Below are 18,816 nucleotides of genomic sequence, written 5' to 3'. Positions count from 1 at the left end.
ATTATTATGAAGGGGGTAAAAGAGTGAGATGTTTCATTTAAGTCATCTTGGTGATACGGAGAGGACAGGTAGATAGTGTGAACCACTTGACATCATAGCAGTTTAACATTATTTAACCTTGCGGATGGGGTACCTATTCACCTACATTTCTCTGTTCAAGTCCTGTAGGTACACACATAACCGCATGTGACTATCGAGCCACTGAATCACCGCAATGGGCGGGAGCCACTCACTGCCCTTGATTGAGCCAATAGTTCACTCCTTGCCTACAGTATCAAGATCAGCTTTCAGCTTCTCCCACACACTCATGGGCATCAACCTCACTCTGTGTCCTGCTTGTCTCGCCCCCTGTTGGAGTTTAATTCTGTGGCAGAACCCTTTCAACTTGTCATTGTTTGCGTTGAAGGCCCTATGGAATGACTGTCACAATATCCGTTAACCTATGCCAGTCGGCACCACCCACCATGCACAAATGTTCCACTTTCCCAGAATGCGATTCCATGCCTACTTTGCTCTGGTGGTAGGAATCCAACAAGCAATCACCTCTTTTGCTTCCAATTCTTCCTTGGTCTGTTTCCACTTGTATGCAGTGGTGTCTTAAAAAAAACAATGACATCAATGGTACTGCCTCTAGCCAATTTATCACAGTGCACTCCTCTTATTCCTTAAAATTTGATAAAGTATAAATTTAGTAGTGGGGTGCCGGGGAGAAAACCAACCCTGACACTAGGTTGTATACAATATACTATAGACAACAGATAACCACACACTTGTGGATTCCTCCCGTCCCCTGCACACCCAAAAGATATTGTAAACACAAACAATTAATGAATGATTTCTATATGTTCAATTCTGTAATTCAAAAATAACGCTTTGCTTGTAACTCTTGTCTTATAAAAAAATCTTTACTCAAATAAAGTATATATACACACACATTCATTTATGTTAGACCATATACAATACCAAACTGTTGAATTTCGAATTTTACAGTATGTCACTTTGTTGATCATTTCACAATTCGAAATAGACAATATACAGTGTGACGTTTAATTATTCAATAATAACCCCTCGGGGCAATCTTTTATAGAATAACAATACGTTAATTTGTGTCTCTACACGTTTCGGGGTTTGATGCTCCCCTTCTTCAGGTTTCAGGGTTCAATGGTGCTGCCCCATATGCCCCGGGTCGAATGTCACTTGTCTGTAGCCTGTGATCAAATTTGTCCACAGCTCTTGATATTCTGCAGCAGAAGTTACTGTGTATGGGGATCCTGAATCTACAAGCACTCGCATTGGCTTCCCTGGAAATATCATGATTGATATGGATGGTCTGTACTATCCGTCCTCCACGCAGACATGTTGCACAAGCCCAGAATTCGAACCTGTGTTGTTATGCGTCGTCTTGCTTCCAAGACCAAGGCGTTGAGCCAGAGCTATCCTCCCGGTCCTTCACAGGAGACGCCTTCCAGCATGCAGGCTCCAACCTTCATGCATGGGTGACGTCATAGCAAGAGGTACAATTAGAATATAACATGTGTAATAAAGAATACAGGAATGTTTAAGTAACACACGCAAAGGAGGTTATAATAGAAAAGGTCTTCAAGATGACTTTTCCTGATGTCCTTCCTGGGATGGGTAGCGAAGTTCCCACTAAAAATGTGCTAGTGATGTTCTTCCTCACTATATTTCAAAGGTGGCTCTAGTTCCCCTTTTTTACTCAGATGTGGTGCTCACCTGCTGTGGTGTTCACATGAGTTGGTACATGTGCACAGCTACCTTATCTTCTTTGATGTTTACTTCATCTCCTTTGCCATCTTAACGAACAGACATAAAGCTTTAAGTACATCTTCATGTATGTTATGTACAATAATATGCCACCCCCTACATGCCATTGTATGAACCTGAAAAGCATAGAAAAGCAAGCGCCATCCATACCACATTCACTAAGGGTTCGCATATTTGTTTTATTTTACATATTTTCTATATACTTATCATTAGCACCCAGAGCGGGTGTGTCATTCTCCCACAAACGAACCCATTGGTTATTTTGCGATCCATATCTGGTGGTAAACCCACTTACGCTTTTGCGTGTCCCTCACGCAGTATCCTTTTTTTTCAGGTCTCCATGGAAAGAGAGAAGGGACTATAAGAATTAGCAGATTAGGTAGAGCGTTAATCCAAATCTCTGGGGGGTATCCCAAATTCAGGGCAATGTATCTGTGGGTTTGCCTGAATAAATTTGCCTAACCTTTGCGATAGGGAGATTAATAGGTTAGGGTAGGGGGATGATTCTGCTGGGCTGTAAGGGCGGGGGTGTGGGCCCAGCCATGTTTCTCAGAGGCACCAATCTGTCTTCAAAATAATGTACAGGCTTGAACACCTCCGCCAATCCAATCATGATTCCAAGAAGGATCTTGGCAAGTGCTGACAATGTATTCAAGTGTGTTTGTAAGTGCTCTGCAGTGAAGCCGAGAGCACTTGCTTTTTGTCTGCTAGACCAGGCTCTGCACTTTGCTTCTCACAGCTGGAGCGGCGATCAACTCACTTGCCTGATTCAGAGGAGGATTGAAAATCCCAAGCACAGCAGATAGTGCACATATATTCAAGTGCGTTTGTAGGTTCTCCGCAATCAAGTAGCAAGCAATTGCTTTTTGTGTGCTAGACTGGGCTCTGCACTCTGCTTGTCACTGCTGGAGCAGTGATCAATTCACTTGCCTGATTCATTGGAGTATTGAAAAACCCAAACGCAGCAGATAGTGCACATATATTCAAGTGCGTTTGTAGGTTCTCCGCAATCAAGTAGCAAGCAATTGCTTTTTGTGTGCTAGACTGGGCTCTGCACTCTGCTTGTCACTGCTGGAGCAGTGATCAATTCACTTGCCTGATTCATTGGAGTATTGAAAAACCCAAACGCAGCAGATAGTGCACATATATTCAAGTGCGTTTGTAGGTTCTCCGCAATCAAGCAGCAAGCACTTGCTTTTTGTGTGCTAGACTGGGCTCTGCACGCTGCTTGTCACTGCTGGAGCAGTGATCAATTAACTTGCCTGATTCAGTGGAGTATTGAAAAACCCAAATGCAATGCGTAACACATGCGCATTCATGTGAGTTTGTAAGTGCTCTGCAGTCAAGCAGCCTGAGGCTTGGTGGTGAGGTTGAATTATTAGATTCCTTGTGACCAAGCTCTTGGTGCCAGGGAAGAAAATATGTGCATTGTTAGATATTGGAGTCTTGTCCTAATACTTGGGGTTGCTTGACACAATAGAATACCAAAAAACACTCTAGGCAAAAAAAGGTCCTTACAATCTTCGAAATAAGGGTATTTTGGTTTCCAATGCCTCAGATGGGGCCATGAGCTTTTCTAGAAACACAAATGGAGGACCTGGTAAAGTGATACACCCCTCTTGCCCGAGCATGAAGAAAATATGAATTCTCCTATTCACTAAGAAAATTACAGCATATTTTCAACCTGCGGAAAACACAAAAGAAGGTGGCCAGAAGGCTGCTATAGGAACATTATAGTACCAAATCCTCAATCATCAATAACAACTCATTGATCAATTTATGTTACTCGTTACAATTGGAAATCGTGGCCTTGCCGGACCGAGAAGCAAAGTAGCAATGAGCAGTGCAGATGAAAGAGTGAAAGCAAGGCAATTAACTGACAGGCAAGAGTTGAGTCGCAGCCTGACTGTAACGCCTGATTTTTTTCGGAGGTACGCTGAGGCGGAAGATTCCCACACAGCACACGAAAACTCTGTAGACATACTGACTACTATGTCAACTTTGCAGTTTACCACCATAATCCTATTAAGGCTTTATGGCAAGATACATGAGGGTATTCGTGAAGGCGGGGAAATTTTGCGATGCCTTGACAAGCGTCACCCAGGGGCCAACTGTCATCGAGAAGTACATCATGCCGATACCAGCTGGTTAATTGCCAGTGCCACCATCGAGCCAGACACACAGAAGGTGTTGATCATAGTGCTGGACAAAGCTGGAGTGGAAGCAGTACTTGTCTGTACACCAGGAGATGGAGTCAACTCATTTGAGATTTATCTAACCCGGAAACAGGAAGAACAAGCAACGTACTATTCTGAAATTTTAAAAAAAGCACTTTAAAGGCGATTGTAAACACCAAAAAGGCTACGAAAAAAGCCAATAGAAGGAAGAAAAGATCTTGCAAAACCACCGGCACTCTGAACAGCTGGGTATTAAAAGACAATGACATGGGAATCAAAGAGATGACATTTGAAATCTCTGAAATGGAACAGATGAATTCTGAGCTAAATATCAGCCAAATGATATCTGTTGACAGGTGCTCCACTCCAGAGCCATAGAAATCAGGACTAGTAGCAGAAAAGAAAGTTACCTTTCACGTGAAGGGGCTTGAAAAATGCGGCCAGGCTGAAACAGACATCTGCCCCAAAGTAATTTATAGTAATAAGCATCTTCCCTGAAAGACTTGACGAAACAATGTAAGAACGGCTTTTCTATATTTGCTACCGCTGATCCCACCCTTGAGGGTCTTAGATACAAGAAACTTTGATTACATTGAGCACCTTGAAAATGTTAATGTTAATGCCCCTAGGATACATTGCTACACTGTGCACACAGCATAGATGATTAGATCGCACCTAGCTAATTTTGTAAGGGTTACGATCTGGTCGCCCATTGCGAGAATTTTGAAAAATGACCAATGAGGCCAAAATGACCCACCGGAAACATTGGAAATGCCGGAAGTTAGAACTTTACATGACACTATCTATCAGACTTTGAAAAAGGCCACTGAATACTTGTCCATGCATATGGAAACACACAAGAAATTTGCAGACAGTTACCGAAAAGAAGCTCCCAGTTATCAAGTGGGTGATGCGGTGTGGCTGGTGACCAAACATATTCCTCTGAAAGGACCACGAAAATGTCATCTCAAATTCTTGGGACCTTATACAATCGAGGCCATGCTTAATCCAGTCACTATGAAATGGACTCTGCCCTGCAACTTGCGCATGCACCCAGTATTTCATGTGTCCCTGCTCAAACCAGTCCAACCTGCCCTCGCATTAAGGCACCCCGAGCTCTGGTATAAGCAGAGAGTGAGCCTGAGTATGAAGTTAAGAACATCCTAGATTCGAATCTTCCTGCAGTTCTGGTGTCATTCCTCAGCAACGCCGGCTTCATCCCTCATCAGCACCGGCTTATCCTTCATTCTGCACATGGGTTTCTCTGCTCCGGAGCTCGCTACATGTCATCACCTGCAATAAAAGAAGACAGCATTACAACACAAACAGGCAAGCATGCGATGCTTCAATACAGCAAGCAGCTGGTTACATATTCTTTGCGTATACTTAGTTTTGGAAGTAACATGCCGTGTAGCTACAGCAGCAGCTATAACTTCAGAGGGAACACGCTGCTTGTCGCGCACAGCGTAAACTGTGCTAGACATTCTAAAGAAGCACGAGAGTCATCCCGCGTTCCGTGGGATTTCTGAAAAGCAGTATTTGAGCCCTGATGTTAGGGAGCAGTGCAAGTCAACCATTCCACAAGGACCCTAGTTAAGCCATTGGGCACCCTAAGGGACTAGGGCCACCAGACATCCGCAGACCCCCTACAGTGGTCCCTTGACACTAACAAGACAATCACACACAGCACTGACGAACCGAAGCCAGTCTGAGCCTGGAACCCAGTGAAGAAACTGGTGGTGCACGCAGAAGAATATCACCCCTGCGTCTGACGGCAAGATGGAGAGCCCAGCATCATTTACACAAAGGTGAGCTCAACACCCACAGGGAATAAATGAAAAAGGCATTGGGGAGGTTAGGGAGCAGCCCGAGACATACAGGAACTCAGTAGTAACACCTATACCCTCTCTTTAGGAGAAGCCCTAGCAGCCCATACAAACAGCCCAAATAGCAGCAGCTACCCCGAGGGTCCAGGCGCTCCCGCAGAGACAAGGTACAAGGTAAGCATTACAGGTTAGCAGGGTAGAGGGAGAGAGAAGGAAGAGGAGAAGAGGAATGTCTTAAGGGGTTACTGAAACTCAAGGAGGTCGTCAGGCTCAAGACAGGGAGTGTTAGGGAGGCTATTCCAGAGGGAGGCCCCTGCTGAGGATAAAGATCTCCCTCCAAATCTCTGCTTGGAGAACCGGCTCACTCGCAGAAGGTTGGAGGTGCATGAGCCGAGGGCTCGGGAGGGATAGTATTTAGGTATGCATTGTTGCAGATAGGTAGGTCGGAGGTCCCAGAAGCCTTGTGGACAATGCAGAAGGTCTTGAACTTGATCTTTGCAGCCACGGGAGCCAGTGGAGGGATTTCAGCCCCAGAGAGATGCAGTCCTGGGCTTGAGGCCAAGGATACGTCTTGAAGTTCTGTTCTGGATGACTTGCAGAGGGTGCAATGCAGAGGCAGGGAGGTTGAGAAAGAGGCTGTTGCAGTAGTCCAGCCTAGAGATAACCAGGGCTCTGGAGACAGTGAGCCAATGGGGGAAGTTGAGAAAAGGAATAGTACCTCTGAGGAGGTTCAGTTGGTAGTTGGACTTTTTAGAGATGTCAGAAATGTGAGTGGAGAAGGAGAGAGTGGAGTCGAAGATGACCGCAGGGTTTTTTTCCTCACAGGTGGGTGCAGGCGCAGGGTCAAGGGAGGACGGCCAGCGTGAGAGTGGGTAAGCGGGATCAGGAGTCCCAAAGCAAATGATCTCAGTCTTACTAGGCATTGAGGCAGGGGTCGTTTGCAGCCCACCAAGACTGAATTGTAGACAGTCAGTTATTAGCGAGGTATAGGAGGTGGCTGAGGGTAGCCTGAAGGAGAGTTTTGTGTCATCCACCTAACACTGGAAGTTGGAGATGGAGGTGGCAATCAGACGTGCCAGGGCAGCCATGTAGACATTGAAGAATCAGGGGGATAGGTTAGAACCCTGATGGACGCCACAGGTTGAAAGATTAATGGTAGAGAGAAAGGAACCAAGTTCCATCTGGGATGGGCAGTCGGAAAGGAAAATATGTGTTATTGTGGTAATCATTGTAAGAAGTGTTCTTTTAACCTTGCATATGCCCAAATTGAACAAATAGACGAGTACAAATACCTGGGGGTGACGTTTGCCATATGAAAAAAATATTCGCAATGGATTGCTGATAAAAAAAGAAGGGCTGCATTGTTAACAACTTTCATTAAGAGATTTTTCAACAGGATGGCAGGTTTAGTTTGCAATGCATTTGATTGTGATATAGGTAAAGTTTTTGCCCGGCCAACCTGTACAGCTCAGATGCTTTAGCAATGGAGAATTACCAATGGCTGAAAGTATTGGAAGGAATATTTTGGAGGCGACTGCTGAGCCTACCACAATGTGTCCCGATGGAAGTGCTTAGATTGAAGTTGGGACTGACTTCATTGGTAGGTTTTGTTTGGCTCAGAAAAGGCACGTTACCTAAAAGCAATTAAGGACTCTAAAGGTCCCCTGTTGGGGAATGTTCTAAGGGATGATACTGATAACAAGTTAGGTGACCTACGAAAATGAAATGATACGTTGTTGGAAGCCATTGGCTGCAACCCTGATTGGGAGTCGGAGTTTCTCCAGCTAAAATCGCAGTTTGAGCTCAAGATCAGTCCCTGGGACTGGAGCAAAAGTGTTGAACATCTGGCTGCTCTAAAAATCTATTCAGCGCAGAGGCGTTGTTGGGGGGGGGGGGGCTGAGGGGGCTATAGCCCCGGGTCTTTTGGGTGTAGCCCTGGATAGAAACTCAGGTGCTACAACCAAAATGCTGGCTAGCCCCGAGTCCTGACAGTCCCGACATTAGCTCAGCCCCTGATCTTTTCCAGACTTAGCAACACCCCTGATTCAGCGATTGGCAAAGTCATGTATAATCACACGAGACCGCAAAGATAGTTGATCCTAAGTCTGTCTCCTGCCGTCAGGAGATTTGATTTGCTCATGAGGATAAAGCAACTAGCAACTTTAATGAGGCAGCGCCCACAATTCCAAATTCCTCGCAAGCAAATAACTAGTTGAATATGTTAAATGGCCCATATTCCTGAAACAATTAAACATGTAATGACCGAATGCAAGGAATTAGGCACTGTTTATATGTGCAATCTGGGAAAATGTGTTCAAATCTACGACTCGATTAAAAGCGGTGGATTTTTTCTATTGCTTACATTCCGAAAAGGTTTCTCTGCAGATTGCACTTCTTCAAATGTGGCAGCACCTGGAAACCAGGCTAAATCATGAATTATGAATGTGGGGAGCTCGATAGGCCCACACAGATGAGTAATCTAAAAAACAACATACTAGACGGATTATAGGTAGACATTAATGTACTGTTAGCGTGGTTTTGTAATATTGTAAAGTTGTATTTTAGAAATTTAATAGGTTTTAAATCAGGTCTTAGAAGTTCATGTTTACATCGGATTGGCATGAAGTGTGAATATACATGTTGTTCATGAATGAAGAGATACAATTTGTTCTGTTGTGAATTTGATGTATGTGAAAAGTTCGAATGAACTATGTATATAAATAAAATACAGTTAAAAGTGATGTAATTTTTCCGCAGTTTCAGGTGCCCCCACCGAGAAACCACATGCGGCGTCCATCAAATGTCCATGGCACATCTTTGCTCTTAGTAAATGGATTGATGCCTTGCTCTTCCAGCGAAGAGTTCACCCCCCAGAACAACAACCCTACATTCTGCAAACCCCCGTGGTCACCAGGAAATTCACAAAATGGTCAAGTGCTATTGCTGAAGTTAAGTAAGGTCCAAAAGACATGCAAGGGGGTCATCCATTGCTCATATCCACTGGTTTATTCTCTGTGGTCCCATTTTTGGATGGGTCATGTATGGTAAGATTTGAGCGCCTTTATCTGCTTTAATGTGCGTTTGCAGCAGCACTATACATGGAATGTTAGAGTAGATACTGAGTTGACACTGCTTTTCAGGCTTTACGGTACCACAAACCTCTTCCCAGGCCGCGTCCAGCAACGAAATAACTGTTACTCTTGTATATTATTACTGCTGGACAAACTGCCCTTCAAGAACAGGGCATATAGATTCCATACGTCCATATTCTTTCATTCAACACATCTCCCTGCAGAATGTTGTCGTATTATATTGACAATGCTGCCCTCTGGTGGGTGGATTTACTATGTAATGGTCCCAAGCAATCAGTCCTTTTTGTGACAGTAACTAACATATTTACCACTGCTATTGTTTGCCCTTATTCTTTTTACTGACTTCAGAGGATTATCACTAAAGATGTGCCTATCTGTGTCCTGTAAGAGTCTAGGATGTTTCACCTATAACGCATTTTCTGCCGGCTCTTTTTATATTTGGAATGGCCTGTAAAGTTTCTGCTCACGGTGGGCCTGATTCACAGAGCGACTATTCTATGAGTGTTTGGCCATTATAAATCAGGCCCATCGTTTCCTGTTTGCCCCCTCTATCTTCAACCGCTCCCGCGCAATGCTCGCCCCCAGGGACTGCTGCTACCGCCACTGAGCACTCACCACTCCTGTTTACTACCGACATGTTCCACGTGCCCCCAGAGGAGACCATATCAGGTTGGAAAAGATTTGCCGCGCAATGCTCTTAAATAAACACATGGGAGGGACTGTTTGGCCCGAATAAGAGCCTCTACTTAACTACCTTAATTATCTAACCTGCGAGTTTGTTATTGTGGATATATAAAAGGCATGGGGGTGATGGGCGGGGTCAAATAAAGGCCCAATCACAGTGCTTGAGCCATTCAGCCATATGAGAGCAAGCACAGAGGAAGGGGGAGAAGAGTAGATAGTAGGCATCAAATATGCAGTACTAGGCCGGCCAGTGAAAGCGTATGTTATGCATCTGTTCCACAAGATGAAGGCGGCTGTGGGCCGGATTCAGATGGGGCCTTTCCACTCCGTTCCTGACAGTATTGGTGTTAAAGGAAATGTGCCATATAGAGATTACATGTAAACCCTGATTATAAAACATGCTTTGGGAAGACGTTTTATCCGCATGTATACAATTTTCCCGACCATTTTTCCTGAACGTATTCTTGTCACCTTTCCTCCCACCTCTTTACCCTTCATGCGAGTGGGGTCATTCCATTACCACAACTGAGCCCCCCACTCACCTTTAGCCATACCCCACTCGCCCTCACACTCTGTTTCACTGGGAAGGGGTGATTGGGAATTCATGAATTCTGACCACGTTCAAGATTTGTGTTTTCCCTGTTTGGGGAAAAAAATCGTGTGAACCCATTCTATCTGACATCTCCAGGTGAAGCACACTAAACCTCTCCTAGTGAGTTATGGCCCAAAAAGTGCAAATGTGTGATGCTGCTGTCTTCAGAATGGAATGCTCCCTATGAACCCAGACTCTTCACGGTCATTGTTATTCAGTAAAGATGGGTAACACTGCAGAAAGAGTCAATATTACAAAGCTACTGGTGGCTTCAAACTACCTAAGTTGGGACTACATTGGCTTACTTGCCACCTTTCACTGCTTAGCAGTAAGGCATTCTCTTAAGTAGCTGCACGCCTCATCAAGGGTCTACAAAGATATGACCACATCACCCGCCCTCATCGACCGTCACTGGCTTCCACTGCATGCACAAATCACCTTCAAGTCTTGCTGTATCTTCTATAATGCAGTCGCCCTCAAGTCACCCAGCTACCTCTCAGAGAAACTCAGCATCTCTGGCGGACCGCGCACCACCAGAAGCCAGGACACGTGCAGACTTGAAATCCACTGCTGGTGAAAGGAAAGTATCAGAAAACAAGCCTTCTCTGCCTACACCCCAAGACTATGGAACCCCCTCCCCACCGGCATCAGACTCGCCCCCACGACCCTACAATTCAGAAAAGAACTCAAGACCCACCTCTTCAAAGATTCTCTGCTCCTCAACACCTAGGCCATCACCTTCGCCCCTCACTCCGCCTGACTCGCTAGATGCTGCCCGCCCCTCATCTCCCCGACACCCAGTACAGCTGTACCCCTCCTGTGTGCCCCTCTGTATCCTACCCCCGCTGTATATCTGTTTGGTTGTTACCTCTGAAAAGCGCTGCGTTATGCATCTGTAATGTTGTACGCCCATGTAAAGTGCTCCGTTATGTATCTGCATATGTACCTCTGAAAAGCGCTCTGTTGCTTCTCAAAGCTAGGTCTGTGCTCAATAAATACATTAATTATAATAATAACTATAGATTCCTAAATGGTTTTATATTGATAAACGCATGTGTAAATCCGGTATGGACAGGTCAGTACTAAAATAGGTTAAACTACTGCACATCCGTGTATTGATTGTGTCAGGTGTGGCTGGAAGAAGGTCCACAATGCACTCAAAACTCACATAATCACCAAGAGGCACACTTTCAGGGGTTAACAACAAGCTACGCATTTCAGGACAAACATTCATGTGGGACACACAAGACAAACTAAAGGTATTAAATATAAAAGAGACAATGGGAAGGGTATCCTCTCTTTTGATGTCCTGAAGTCTCCATTCTTTCCAGGAAAGAAACTTAATTGGCATTATTTAGAAGTGAAATGTTATTTCGAGCATGTGACCAGAAAGCTTACAGCACCCCTCCGTAGCACCCCCATCACTGATGTGTTTTCTAAATGGGGTAATAATAAAGTTGTAACTCCAGCATGTTACGCCACTTATTCATACGTTTTATCATTATACTATCTGTGAGAACCTCCAATCAAAATGAGAAGAGAAACCTTTGTGCAAATTCATGAGGGCGCAATGGGACAGAGTTCTCCTGCACCATAACGGGGGACCGCAGGGAAGAACATTTGAAATGCTCCCAATTCAGAGTTGTATGCCAGTGGCATTGGGCGCCTACTAGACTAAACAAAGCTGGCATACTTAATAGTGACTAAGCCTAGATAAACTTTCTCAAAAGTGATCCACCGGCTCCCACTAATCTGCTAGTGAGATTCGGGTAGATTTGGGTATTCCCACAGATTTCTCTTTCATCGTGAATCTGCCAAAATCTCCATTAAAAGCCATACATCAAGAAAACGTGTGAGAAGTTCTGGAATGTTCAGGTTCATTGATAAAAAAAAACATACACCAAATAACATAAAATAATTCAGGAAGGTAGAGAGAGGTGAGGGAAAAACAGGTTGGATGAGGTTAGGTGGGAAGGGGTTTTTAAGACGAAAGTGAGTCCTGTGCATCTGTGATTTATATACAAGAATTACAGCATATTAACCTCTGCAATAATATACCACAGAAGGTTGATGCACTTAACAGAACGTTAATGACCTAATGCACAGATCTATGTGTAACCTGCAGGTCCCAGGTTTGAATCTGGATAAGACTTCTGAACATAGTCAAATTAGTACGTTTGAAAAGGGGAATTGTAAGGTTGCATGCCAGACCATCAGAATCAGTCACATCTAAGGCATGCCTGGGTCTGCTTTTCATCATTCAGAGGTCATCACATTGGGCCTCATTACACAGAAGGCGGTAAGGGTTAACGGTCACCGGTAAGGGTACCGTGACCATTAACCCTTACCGCCTTACTATGAGGTCCCTTTGCGGGACCCAACCTCAACGGCTGGATTTACCAGCCGTTATGTAACGGGCCCGCAAAGGGACCTTGGAGGCAATTACGGTACCGTAATTGCCGCCTTCCCCATTCCCATTGAGCCCTAATGTGGCTCAAATGGGAATGGGGAAGTGCCATGGTGAATGGGGAATTACCGCCACCACACACCTTGGAATGTGGCGGTAATTCCGCCATTCACCATTGCGGACACGGTACGGTACCGGCGGCAACCATGGCGCTAATAGCGCCATGGTTACCGCCTACCGTGTAATGAGGCCCATTGTGTATTATTTACGTATATAATATTGCAATAGAGGGAATTCATAAGAGACATGGACATCTGAAAAGCCTAGAAAGCCTAAAGGGCCGGGGACGTGTTTGTCATGCATTAGGGGTGTTTGAGGTTTCCCTCGTCTGAATTGTCTTCCATGAGGACTACTGAGGCTATTTATTTAATAATAGGGAGAGTCAATGGGTGAAGATAATTGACCTCAGAAAGGCCAGTAGGGCTGAGGCAGAGTCAGTTCATGCCAAGCATTCAGGTAAGACTAAAATGTTATGAGCTCTCTACCGTGGAAAAACAAAGCACATATCTACATTAAGAGACCTCTGGGTTCAGAGAGTGTCATACATGCTTCTGGCACTAATGTATGGAATGCGGCTGGAAAGTGCATCGTTGGTACTGCAGAACAGCCCACTGGTAATGCACAGGGCACATATGTGAATAAGGTGACTACTTAATGTCCCAAAATAATGCAAATAAAAAAAGCCTTTTGTGTGTATTTATTATTTGTATTCATGTTTGTGAATTTTGCATTGTGTTTTTTTATAGATTACAATTTCTTGTCATTTCTTGTCAGCTGCCAACAAACAAAGAGTTATTTTTGGTTTTGTATATTAAAGAAAAGCCAGGTACAAGTCATTAGTAATTTAGACACTTTGTTTTCTTTGAGATCCCTGGCAGGAACGATTCCGAACTTCTGACCTATTCCATTAACTTTATACTTTGTTTGTTTTGAACGTGGGCTTGCAGAAAAAGGTCTGACCTCTTCACCCAATGTTTACAGCAATATTTCATCAGTATGAATTGTCACAAGCTTAACACAAATTTGTCACCCGAATCCCATAAAAGTTAAGTCAAATCCAATCATCCTATTACAGTAAACATGTGGGTGATTCACTCATGGATCAACAAAATATTTTCACTCTGGTTTATTATTGACCCCTGTTGGCTATGTGGTGAGACTAATTCTACAATTTCAGACCTATTATGGGCCTGTGCTTAAATAGCTAAATACATTATTCTTACATACTGAAAGACTAGGAATATTCCATTACTGAAAGACTGGTTAATTTACATAGTCAAATAACCTCTACTGAAAGACTAATAACAGGCTTAATAAGTCAGAACTTTATAGAGATGTGGAAAATGTTCTTTGACTTTTCCCAGAAAGAAGTAATTGGTACTGACCAATGCCACCCCTATAATAGGATTAAATGTCTTTACCTTTTGATGAAGACTTCCAGATGTTGATACTGGTACAACTTAACCTTGATACATTATCTTTTTTAGCTTGTTGACCTTGAAGAGTCACTTTATTCTTGTAATGTTCTTGGATCAAATAGCCTTTCCTGTTTATTATTCTCTTTGACTGCAATAGCTGTAAAGTCTTGTCTTGGAACATTGCTGCTATTGGTAAACATCAGGATGACCCTGGCTGATAGGAATTTATTTGAGGGTTTGACATCATCTGTATACAAGACAAGAGAAATGGGCATTGGCAGTGAAGATGATTCAGAGTTAGAGTGTGTTCTCCATTCCTGCAGCTAAAGGCTCCAGAGGTAGGCCTAAGGGGGGTCTGTTGACCTGGGTGGCCTCTGGCCTAAATTGGATTGTAAATGATTGCTATAATGGTAGTGCAGATCTACAACACCTTGTTGCTCCTGCTCCTGATGCTAAGTCCATTAATATATTTAAGATCTATTTAACTTCCTGACCACCCCTCTTCCTCTACTCATGTCTTCCTCTACTTTATCTTTTACTCTGGACTTCCTGTGGCCATCCCTCCTCCTCCCTTCTCTTCCTTTCCTTTGTTCACCCCTGGCGATGATTCTAGACAAGTCCGATCTATGAAAGTCTCATCAAAACAGGTTCTTCCCTGTTCATCCAAAACCATCAAGGCCCATATTGACACCCTTGCTCCAGTCTTGACCGACTTCTGCAACCACTCTTTTGCCACTGGAACCTTCCATTCCCCCCTGAAGCACTCCCTTGTGCACTCTCTTCTTAAGAAATCCTCAGCCGACCCCTCCTGTCCGGCTAACTATCGCCCGATATACATTACTCCTTTTCTTGGCAAACTCTTGGAAAAGCTGGTCATCTCCCAGCTTAACCTTCACACTAATTCTGTAGGTCATCTCCATGACCCTAAGTCTGGCTACAGAGCAGCCAGAAGCATGGTAACTGCTCTCCTGAACATCTGTGAAGACCTGCTCTCAAACCTTGACTCTAACCAACCTTCTGTCCTCATCCTCCTCAATCTCTCTTCTGCTTTTGATACAGTCAACCATGCCATTCTGCTCAACCAGCTCCGTGATAACCTGGGTATCACTGATCAGGCTATGGCCTGGCTGACCTCCTTTCTCTCTGACCAGCCCTCCCAGGTTCAACTTGGGTCCTTCCTCTCCTCTCTCTCTACCTCAGTGTTCCCCAGGAGTCTAATCTTTCTCCTTGGCTGTTCAACCACAATACCTGGCACCTCTCGCCCACTGCATATCTGCGCTCTGCTTCACCTTTCAGTGCAATGCAGATAACACTGAGCTCGTATTCAGGCTCCCCTCAGCTGCCTCTTCTCTCTCTCTCTCCCAGATTGTCTGTCCACAATCCAGGAATGGTGTGCTGCCAATAATATCTGCCTTAATGCCAGAAAGACAGAGATCCTCCTCATCAGCTCACCAGCACCTTCCTTTCCTCTCACTCTCTGGCCGCCCACTCTAGGCCCTCTTCCTGCTCTTACCCATGAGGCTAAGAACTTTGGGGTCATGTTCGACTCCACACTCTCCTTCTCTCATCACATCACTGACGTCTCTAGAAGTCGAACTACCAGCTGCACCTCCTCAGAGGTATTCTTCCTTTCCTCTCCTTCCTTCAGAAGCTCACTGTCTCCAGATCTCTAGGACGGACTACTGCAACAGCCTCTTTCTAAATCTACCTGCCTATACTCTCATCCCCTACAAATCATCCAGAACAGGACTGCAAGACTTGTCCTTGGCCTCAAGCCCAGGGATTGTATCTCTCCAGCACTGAAATATCTTCATTGGCTCCCAGTGACGGCAAGGAACAAGATCAAGACCCTCTGACTTGTCCACAAGGCTTTCCGGGGCCTGGGACCATAATACCTCCAACGCTCACTACCGTAATATCTTCCTTCTCTAGCTCTTCGCTCCTCCACCTCCAACTCATTGAGGATCAGTCGGATCTCCAGGCAATGAGTTGGGGGCATATCTCTTTCTTTGGCTGGTGCCTCTCTGAAACTTGAGCAGAACTATCTCTGGTTCCGGAAGCACCTCAAGACCTTACTCTTTGCTTCTGCCTTCTCTCTTCTTCTCCCCTGCTGATCTCCGGTCTGATACATGCACTGCTCACCTGGCAACCCTGTGAATTAGGGCCCATGTCCCTTCCTGTCCAGCTGCACAATGGCACTGCCTCTTGGCACCCCCTGCACTACTGGTCTGTATCTGTAACCCTACAGTCCCCTCTCCTGCACTTATTAGACACTTGTTGTTTGCACTTCTAACACTAACACTTGCCACCCGTTGGCTGCACTACTTGTTGTTTCCTGATTCCTTGACTTGCACTTGTCCATCCTCCCAGCCCCCTATGGCCCTTCTCCCCGCTCCCCTGCACTTGCGCTATCTGAATGTCACTAAGCCTGGTAAGATCGTTGTTTTTGTCCTCCCTCTGTTTTCCTTCCCTTGCATTGTTGGAGCTTGAAACACTTGTGCATGGGCGCATTATAAATGCCATATCATATCAGATAACAGATCGAATAGAAAGCTGCCAAACAAGTCAATACTATTGATGCAGGATGTAATTATCAAGTTGTGTGCCCAGTACAATGTCCAGCCTCTTTTACTGGTATTGGGTGATCAGAACTTACAATTTGAGCCACTACACTACATTGACGAGATACGGGATGAACAGGATCATGTATGGGGATCCCAATTCTGATGGCTACCTACCCACAGAGAACACATCTGAGGCCATTGAAGTTGTGTGCATCCAATATAGCCTTAATTTGAGAGCCTGTAATGGCAGGTTCAAACCTGATCAACTTGCTGTAAACACATTTTTTGGTCATAATGGCTAATCGAGAATTGACTACATCTTGATTAGCACTGAAGTATGGTCCTTGCTCGAAACTGTGGGGTCCTCCAGTGTAATGAGAGTGATCACAAGCCTCTCATGTGTACATTACAGTGTAAGGTGGGGGATGCCACACTCTTTGAGGTTCAGCAACGCACAGTGGAGATTGCACAATGTTTATGGCCTTTTATTGGACGGCCTTGATGCTATTTGTGGTGCCCCTTTATGTAATCAATAGATTTGGTGTCACTCTGAGGCCATGATATCAGGTCTGCAATCTGTCTTTACTAAGTCTGCTAGAACTTAAAAAGAGGGCACTTAAGCACGTGATTTGGTTTGACGAAGAGTGAAGAGCCGGGAAAAAAGGATATTTTAACATGTGTAAAGAATGACCAGTCTGTTCAGAAAGTGAGGTTACCCGTCCTTAGGGCCTCCTATAAAGCATTGATTAAGGAAAAAGGGCTTCTTATAATCAGGATAGATGGAATGCCCTTGCATCTACACGCAAAGAGAGCAATCTTTGTCTTATTTGGATGATGGTGGTGGCGAAAGACCAGCACGCTCCAAATACCCTCCAGTGTATATACCCTCCAGTGTATATACCCTCCAGTGTATATACCCTCCAGTATGCCATCATTGTCATGGCAGAAGCACTTTGGGGAGCTACATTCTGATTCAGTTGAAGACCCTCCTGTTGAGAGTTTGGAAATCATAAACCCCACTGAGATGTTGAACCCAACTGAGGTGACAGTGAAAGAGGTTGACGGTGCCGTTAAGGCTCTGATGGGCAGAGAAGCCCCAGGCCCTGACAGAGTCTTAGTTGATTTCTTTAGGGATGAACCACAGATTTGGGCCCCGGTTCTTTACTGTGTATTTAATGCAGCCATCAAATCAGGAACTGTTCCTCAATCCTGTCGTCCAGAAGAAATGATCCCGATACTCAAGGAGGGCGATAGGGACCACCCAGGGAACTATTGCCCTCTATCACTTCTTGATGGAACGGGTAATCATAGATAACTATGAGATGCTGAAATAGCTTTTAAGTCATATGTTACGTTAATCTTGTATTATGTGTCTTATTAACAGCAAGGGTATATGTAATTGTATGAATTTGAATGTTGTCATGGTTATGGGTCCGCATTGCACTGCACCTTACCAAAGAGAAGTCCAATATGTTGTTCTAGGCTTTAAATTCCTGTGTGTTATGTATTAATGTGATGTGTTTATGAATTGTCATGTGTTAGCATAGCACTGCACTTTACCAAATAGACGTTCCAGATGTAGATCTGGTTTACAGATGGTTTTTAGAAGCTGTGTGTTATGCATAAATATATTTGTGGACTGCATTGGCTTTTATCTAGTATGAATTTGAATGTGTATGCTTTCATGGTCTAGTGCCGAAATAAAGCAATCCTGAATGACTAGTCTCTCTAATGTACTTCATGTCTCATACACAAGAGAACTTAAAATGATTCAATATACATCTATGCTCAAGCAAATAAACAATACAAAGTCAATGGCATATGTTACAATATGTTTGAGTTACTGTTTTTCTTCCTTGCTCAGTAATATGCTTTCTTTAAACTTGCTTAACTATATGTGAAAGACATAGCAGGGAAATATTAATCACCTCACTCATTTCCTACCTCAACCCCCTTGCTAGGATCACTTAGCTGTGCCAGACGTACGACTCGCACCCCTTTGGCCCACCCCGAGACCTTTACTGCTGCCCATCCTCATAATACCCATTTGGAACCTCCATCAGTCACCCGTTCACATAAAATGTCCAGCTGCCCCCCTCTGTGCTTAGCTGACTCCCCTATTACACCAGATCAACACAACCTTAAATGTGCGCTGATCAACATTTGGTACTTAGGAGCTCACGCCATCGATGCACATGACCTGATACTAGA

General features: G+C 44.4%; 1 long non-coding RNA gene across 1 annotated transcript in view; it reads left to right on the top strand.

Annotated features, from left to right (window-relative positions):
• LOC138468033 (uncharacterized) overlaps positions 1-9,676 on the top strand; it is a 117,555-nt gene extending 107,879 nt beyond the window's left edge. Inside the window, exon 3 of the long non-coding RNA XR_011268183.1 lies at positions 8,546-9,676. This is a non-coding gene — a long non-coding RNA (uncharacterized lncRNA). The remainder of the gene's footprint in view (positions 1-8,545) is intronic.
• Positions 9,677-18,816: the final 9,140 nt, after the last annotated feature.

This window comes from Ambystoma mexicanum, chromosome 4q, assembly GCF_040938575.1.
Source record: "Ambystoma mexicanum isolate Mex_15411 chromosome 4q, UKY_AmexF1_1, whole genome shotgun sequence".
NCBI lineage: Eukaryota > Metazoa > Chordata > Amphibia > Caudata > Ambystomatidae > Ambystoma > Ambystoma mexicanum.
The sequence above is the reverse complement of the archived record's forward strand: the minus strand, read 5'-3'. Positions and strand labels throughout refer to the sequence as shown.